We start from the raw sequence: 6,372 nt of genomic DNA, 5'->3' as shown, positions 1-6,372 counted from the left end.
AGCATTTAACACCACTGTTCAGATTTCTGTGACACTTGCTTACAAGTTACCAGAATGTAGTTAAAGATTGTGAGCTGTATGATGAAACTGCGACTGAGAAAATCTGCTTTTCTTATATTTCTGAATAGCCCACTGTGAAATATAATAAACCCACACTATACTCATAGAGTACATTTCTTTTTTTCAGGTATAACGGCCAGGTGGTTGATCCCTAAAGTTCAGGCAACACAGCAAACAGAGGCTTAAAGAGAGTGACAGTAACCTTCCTTTGAGGAACAGAGGAATATGTTTCTGGTTATTACCTTCCTTGCATTTACATGTAGGTGATTCAGTTGATAACCTTGGTCCAATCTCAAACCAGCCCGTATCCCCTAACCCTATGCACTCCCCCTTTTATTTGTGTATTCATGTCAAGTGACAATTGGATTGACAAATTAAGGGCCAGAGAGTAAGTGGGACCATTAAATAGTGAGTCTGAATCAGTGCAGGCTTACGATCATCCTAACAGGAAGTGCATGTGCAACAGGAGAACGGAGGAAACAACGTAAGAGTTCTGTGTTTCAACATTGTTTTCATCACGCTAACTTCAGTCTCACAATGTGTCCCTAACTTTGTCCCTAAAGTCACATGAGTTGTACCAAAATCATAAATGCCTGTATGCTGCACAGCTGACTGTAAATATGTCAAATTTACCTCACATCTCATTCTCATGGTTTTAGATGTTATGTGTTCACATGGAAAGTGGAAAAGACAAGGCAGCTCATAAGGCTGCGTAAGGTGTGAAATAACATAGCAACTGTGAAGCATAGTGTCTGTCCATCGCCATGGTGATGGCTTTGTCCTAGTAGAGAAGCAAGGGCATCCCATAATTTGGCTATCCATTCATAGACTGCATTAGAAGTGCCTTCCACAGCTGTGAGTGTTACTTGATTTGGAGGGACACTTGGTGGTCAAAACTTGCCTGATGTAGGTGATCTACACACCATGGTGAAATGAGTGGTAACCACTGGTGCACGACATCACTGTAAATTATCTGGTTTGTTTTTTAAAAATATATTATTTTGTAAAAAGTGGACTATAATGTGCAAAACCTGAAAAGTTTAACTGACCTGTAGGGACCTGCTCTGAAAGAATCAACATGACTCGGTCCGTCCAACTCCTGATTCAGGGTCATGTTGACATGTGTGAGCACAGCTTGTGGTCATATGACTATATCTGCTGATACCGGTCTTCCAAAATGTGCCACGACATTTTGAAACAAGGTCATGACATCAATCAGTAAAAATCAATATGTTTTTATATGTTCTGTTTGTAAGGGTGTATGATTGCTTGCTTTTATATATGGTGTCTGTTTCCTGTTTGTTAAATGGCATGATATATCCTGTCACCTTAAAGAACTAGTCTACTGAACGATTAATCTACTTCATTATTATTTTTATATTATACCTGATGAACTAGTATTAGTCACCAAATTAGTTTTTTTCATCCTGTTTTTGCTTTGTTCTTTTGTTTTCTTTCTCATTATTGATGTTGTTGTTGTCAATTGCTTTTCTATGCTATCTAAATCCAGCATACTGTTGTCATCTAATGTCTTAAAATGTAAATAAATGAATAAAATAAAATAAAATCAATGTATTTTTCAGATGGACTTTTGACTGATCCCTTTGACTCTCCAACAAGAAATAATAATATGATATCTGAGACTCTGGCTTGGGGTCTCCCTGTTTCCTTAATATGAGTCAAACAATAATTGTCTGTATACTTATTTATTTACGAAGTCTGTGTTATTTTAAAAAACAATCTATCGAAAGTCACTAGTTATGGAAGATAAATATTTGGTTGCAGTATGAAGTCATGACACCAGATGGCACTTGTGAGCTGCAGACAATGGGAGATGCATGCCTGTAGGTTAAAAAAAAAGACTCGGAAACAAATGAAGCACAAGCGCCGCAATAAAACCTTTTTATAACTGTCCGACACATCATTGTGTGTGAGACATCCGTACCATTTTATCAGACATGTGTGCCAAGAGGGGGTGAATTCCTCTTATTTGGTTTATTCTCAGAAATATTCTCACTTCCTGTTTCTGCAGAATGTCAACATGAAACCCCCACAGAGCACATTTGTGAACATGCTTCCCTGTCGCCTCCGCCCATTTCTGAAGTTAGAAAAAAACTCACTACACACTCATATACTTGTTCTTCTACACTTGTTATGACCCACAGTGACAAAATTTTATTAATGAGCCCCCTGAACTTGCCTTTCCTTAATCGTCACGACTACTACAAACCTTATCCTCGACATAATTCAAACCTTTTTTTTCCCCTAAAACCCTCAAGCACACCTTTGAAGAAATGAGGACAGAAAACAGTTCAAGGTTCAAGGTCTAAAACTCGAGTCCTTGAAAAGACACTATCACACACACCCACACACATTAATACTACAACCTGTGCCAAGCTGCCAAACACCTTTCACTTCCCTTGTGTGCTTGAACTTGTCCAGATGAAGTTATTTGGGTAGGTTTGAGGTCAATAAAAAGAAGAGCAAAAAAGAAACATGTGGCACTTATGCAATACAGTTACTGTACATCTCTTTGTTCATTTGAATCAGATATGTGTCATACTTTGCAGGAACTGCTGATTAGCCACATATATTCTGTATAGTCACCGTGTATACAGCATAAAGAGGAATGTGATGCATGGTCGCAGCATTTAGTGAAACATTATTACAGAAATTACTTCAGCATATACTGTAAAAGGAGAAGGACAGGTGAAGATATGTAGTGTTTCCTTAGTATATTCCAATATTTGTGAATTAACTGGTAATTCACAAGGTCTGAATGAAAGTGGTCTAACATGAAACACAGTAAGGTACAGTGAACAAATGTGTCGTCCCACTTTCTGGGAGTAAATCTGTCCTCCTAATCTGCAGCCCATGACCTCAGTAATGAGCTCAGCTGCTCAGAGATCCTCCGTGGAGGATATCAGCTGAAGACCAGCACGATGATTCACTCAGACAGAGGGGGCAGGGGGTCACGCTGGGTGAAATTCAGGAGAGGAGGACCAAACAGACCAAAATATCTCTCTTTCAGCACTCTTTTAAAGTTGTACTGAAGCACAAGTCAGGTTTCTTGTATTAAAAATATGCATGAGTCACAAGTAACTAATTTAAATCGCAACAAATGGTTGAAAGACGTCTGACTGCATTTACTTTTATGTTCACAACGTTAAGCTGAGAAAAAAAAACAGGAGTCAGAAAACTATGATGATGGGTAGATTTCAAACTGCTTTATAAAGATTTAAGGATGAAATATAATACAATTATGTTTATGCTGCAACATGTCCAGAGTTGGTCGATTTTAAGGATTCATGAATGAGAGAAAGCAGAACACTTTCACAAATGTTCAAAATGAAGCCCAATTACAAATTTTTAAAAAAGCTACCTTGAAACAATTACATAAATATTACAGCATTTCTAGTTTTGGAATATTTTACTGGGGAAGAACAGAAGTGGTGGAAACTCACTAGTGATAAAATCTTTACTGACACAGGGTGTGATGCACTAATCCAGCCCAGAATGTTTAAAGAAAGATAAAGCAACCCACAAAACAGAAGTAGGAGTCTTTAAGATGAGTCAAACTGAAACTAGACACTTAAATCGCAGTCATGCAAGGGTCAAAGATTGTTGAGGAACTGGCCTTTTTTCTTTCCCTTTTTCAGTTTGACTATCACTCTTTACTTGTTATGTAACATGCACATATTCCTTATTTAATGTATTCACCAGATGTAGTTTATGAGTGGGTCTGGCTCTTGTGGGACTTGTTGACAAATGGCAGGAGCCGCTGTCGTAAAGAGTCATGTGGACAGGCCCGTTGACGTGGCTCGGTTTTTTCCTCCACCCGCTCTTCATCACAAACAGCACAAACAGGATGTGATGGAGCTTTCCCACACACTGTTTCTATATCCCTCCCTGAACTCTGTAACTTATGATGACATTTAATTTCACCACATGCAAAAAGTTTAGTTAAATCTTAATATACTTGTTGGCCGATGCGGATTAATGGAGGATGATACCGATAGTAATGCTGATATTTTGTATGATAGTTTTCTTGCAATATCCCTTTAAATCTGATCATTTTCTTGGGGGGGGGTGGGGGGGGGTACATGACCTCAGTGGTTTCTCCAAGATTATTACTGAGGTTTGAAAGCCTCTGAATCATCACTTTCATCATCAACTTTACAGTAAAGGAGGTAAAAAAGAACATTTATTGACCCTCCCAGACACAAAAAATTAAAATTGTAAACCTCAGTTATTGTTTGTATGATAGTTTTATTGCAATATCCCTTTATCCGATCATTTTCTGTGGGGGGCGGGGGGGGGATTCATGACCTCAGTGGTTTCTCCAAGATTATTACTGAGGTTTGAAAGCCTCTGAATCATCACTTTCATCATCAACTTTACAGTAAAAAGAAAGGAGCTAAAAAAAAAAAAACGTTTATTGACCCTCCCAGAACCTCAGTTATTATTTGTATGTTTCTACCATCAGCTTTGATTCGGATTTAATTTATTCACCTTATTTACTTATTTCATTCTGATCCATTGTGACTCTTAGCTAAACCATTCATGAGTTATTGGTTCAAATGTAAACAGTACAACTATATAATGGATAATGGTGTGTAAACAGCTGGATTTGCTGTTTTAGTCTTGAATATGTTATATGGCCAGTCATCTACATGAGAGGCTTCACCAGAAAGGACTTTATTTACTTTGAATTATAATGATGATAAATTAGGTTTTACATTTTTTGGGGCAGGTCAAATCCAGGTTAAAACTGACCAGCTGTTTCATTTCATTCTTGTGAAAATATAACACAATATAAACAATGACCATTAATGGTTAAAATATCCACGACTGTCTTGTGCTGCTGTGATGAGTAGTATCATTAAAAGTAAACTTCCTTAAGGTTAAACAAACTTGCAACCAGAAGCGAGATAAATCCTGCAGTCCATGTTGTCCGTGGTTTACTTTTCATTCACAATTTAAAACACTTTTAAACAAAATCATAACCGCATAGCTCTTTTTTCCCAATTTGACACTGTCAACAGGTGCAGTTCATACGAGGATCCATCCATCACGTGGCGTACACGTGTTACTATCAGCCAGGAATAGATGTGAGAACAGCCTGAAGCGCATTTGAATATTATAGCATGTTGCTCGGCTATCGCTGACTTACAGTAGACAAACTATGAATAGCCGTACAGCCATACCAGGTTTCACAACTTTGCTCCACCAAATGCCATCAAGTCATGTAATGTTGTTTGAAATAAAGATGAGGAATGTGTCGGCAGTCTGCACTTAGTAAACTTATGAGACCGGTTTCAGAGGGTAGCTCCAGGCAACAAGTCTTAACTGATGATTTATGGATTGGTATATATAAAAACCCGACTTGTTCTTCTACAAACAAACTAAAAGCTAATACTAGTTACTACCAGTGAGTTTATGGAGTCAGTGGATACATGGTGGCTAGCTGAGAGATAATTTGGCTCAAAAGTTTTAGTTTTGTATGGATTTACAAAAGAGCTGTAACATGTTAAAGGAAAGGTGCACAGTTTTTTCTGTCTGAGAACAACAGTCAGGAGCTAAAATGAGCATGCTGTAATCATTCCTCCTGTTCATACTGACAATTAGAAGATCCCTACATAATGTACAGTCCTCCTTCTGTGCAAAATAATGTATTTAAAGTTTATCTGAAGCTAATATGAAGCTTCAGTTGTCAAAATGAGTCAAATCAAGCAGATATCTTTTGGCATTGTTACAGTCTTTTAAGTGTCAAGGTCCTTCTTTTTGTTACTACCACCACACCACAAAGAGGAGATTTGATGCTAGAAAGACTGTAAATGTGTCAGATATCCACCTGATATAAGTAAGTCAGACTGTTGAAGCCTCATATAAGCTTCAGAACATCTTTTAAATGCTTTTTTGCACAAAATAACCTGCCTAGCACTTCTGGTGAGCAGATTGCTGCTCCTGGAGGTACCGAAGTCAAAGCGGAAGCTCAGAGGGCCTAAATTATGGAACGAGCTTCCTTTAAATATTCGACAAGCCTCCTCACTGTCCATTTTTAAAACTCGTCTTAAAACCCATTTTTATTCCTTGGCTTTCAACCATGCATGAGACTCTGCTCCTGTTTGAGTGTTTTATGGCTTGTTATTTTAGTATTTATGTTCCTGTGTTGTTTTATCTATGTATGTACAGCACTTTGTTTCAGCTGTGGTTGTTTTAATGTGCTTTATAAATAAAGTTGAGTTGAGATTGTGTTCGTCTTTATGCTAAAATAAGCTAACCCGCTGCTGGTTGTAGCTTCATATTTAC

The sequence above is a fragment of the Scomber japonicus genome, chromosome 2, assembly GCF_027409825.1.
Source record: "Scomber japonicus isolate fScoJap1 chromosome 2, fScoJap1.pri, whole genome shotgun sequence".
Taxonomy (NCBI): domain Eukaryota; kingdom Metazoa; phylum Chordata; class Actinopteri; order Scombriformes; family Scombridae; genus Scomber; species Scomber japonicus.
This window is presented reverse-complemented; position numbering follows the sequence as displayed.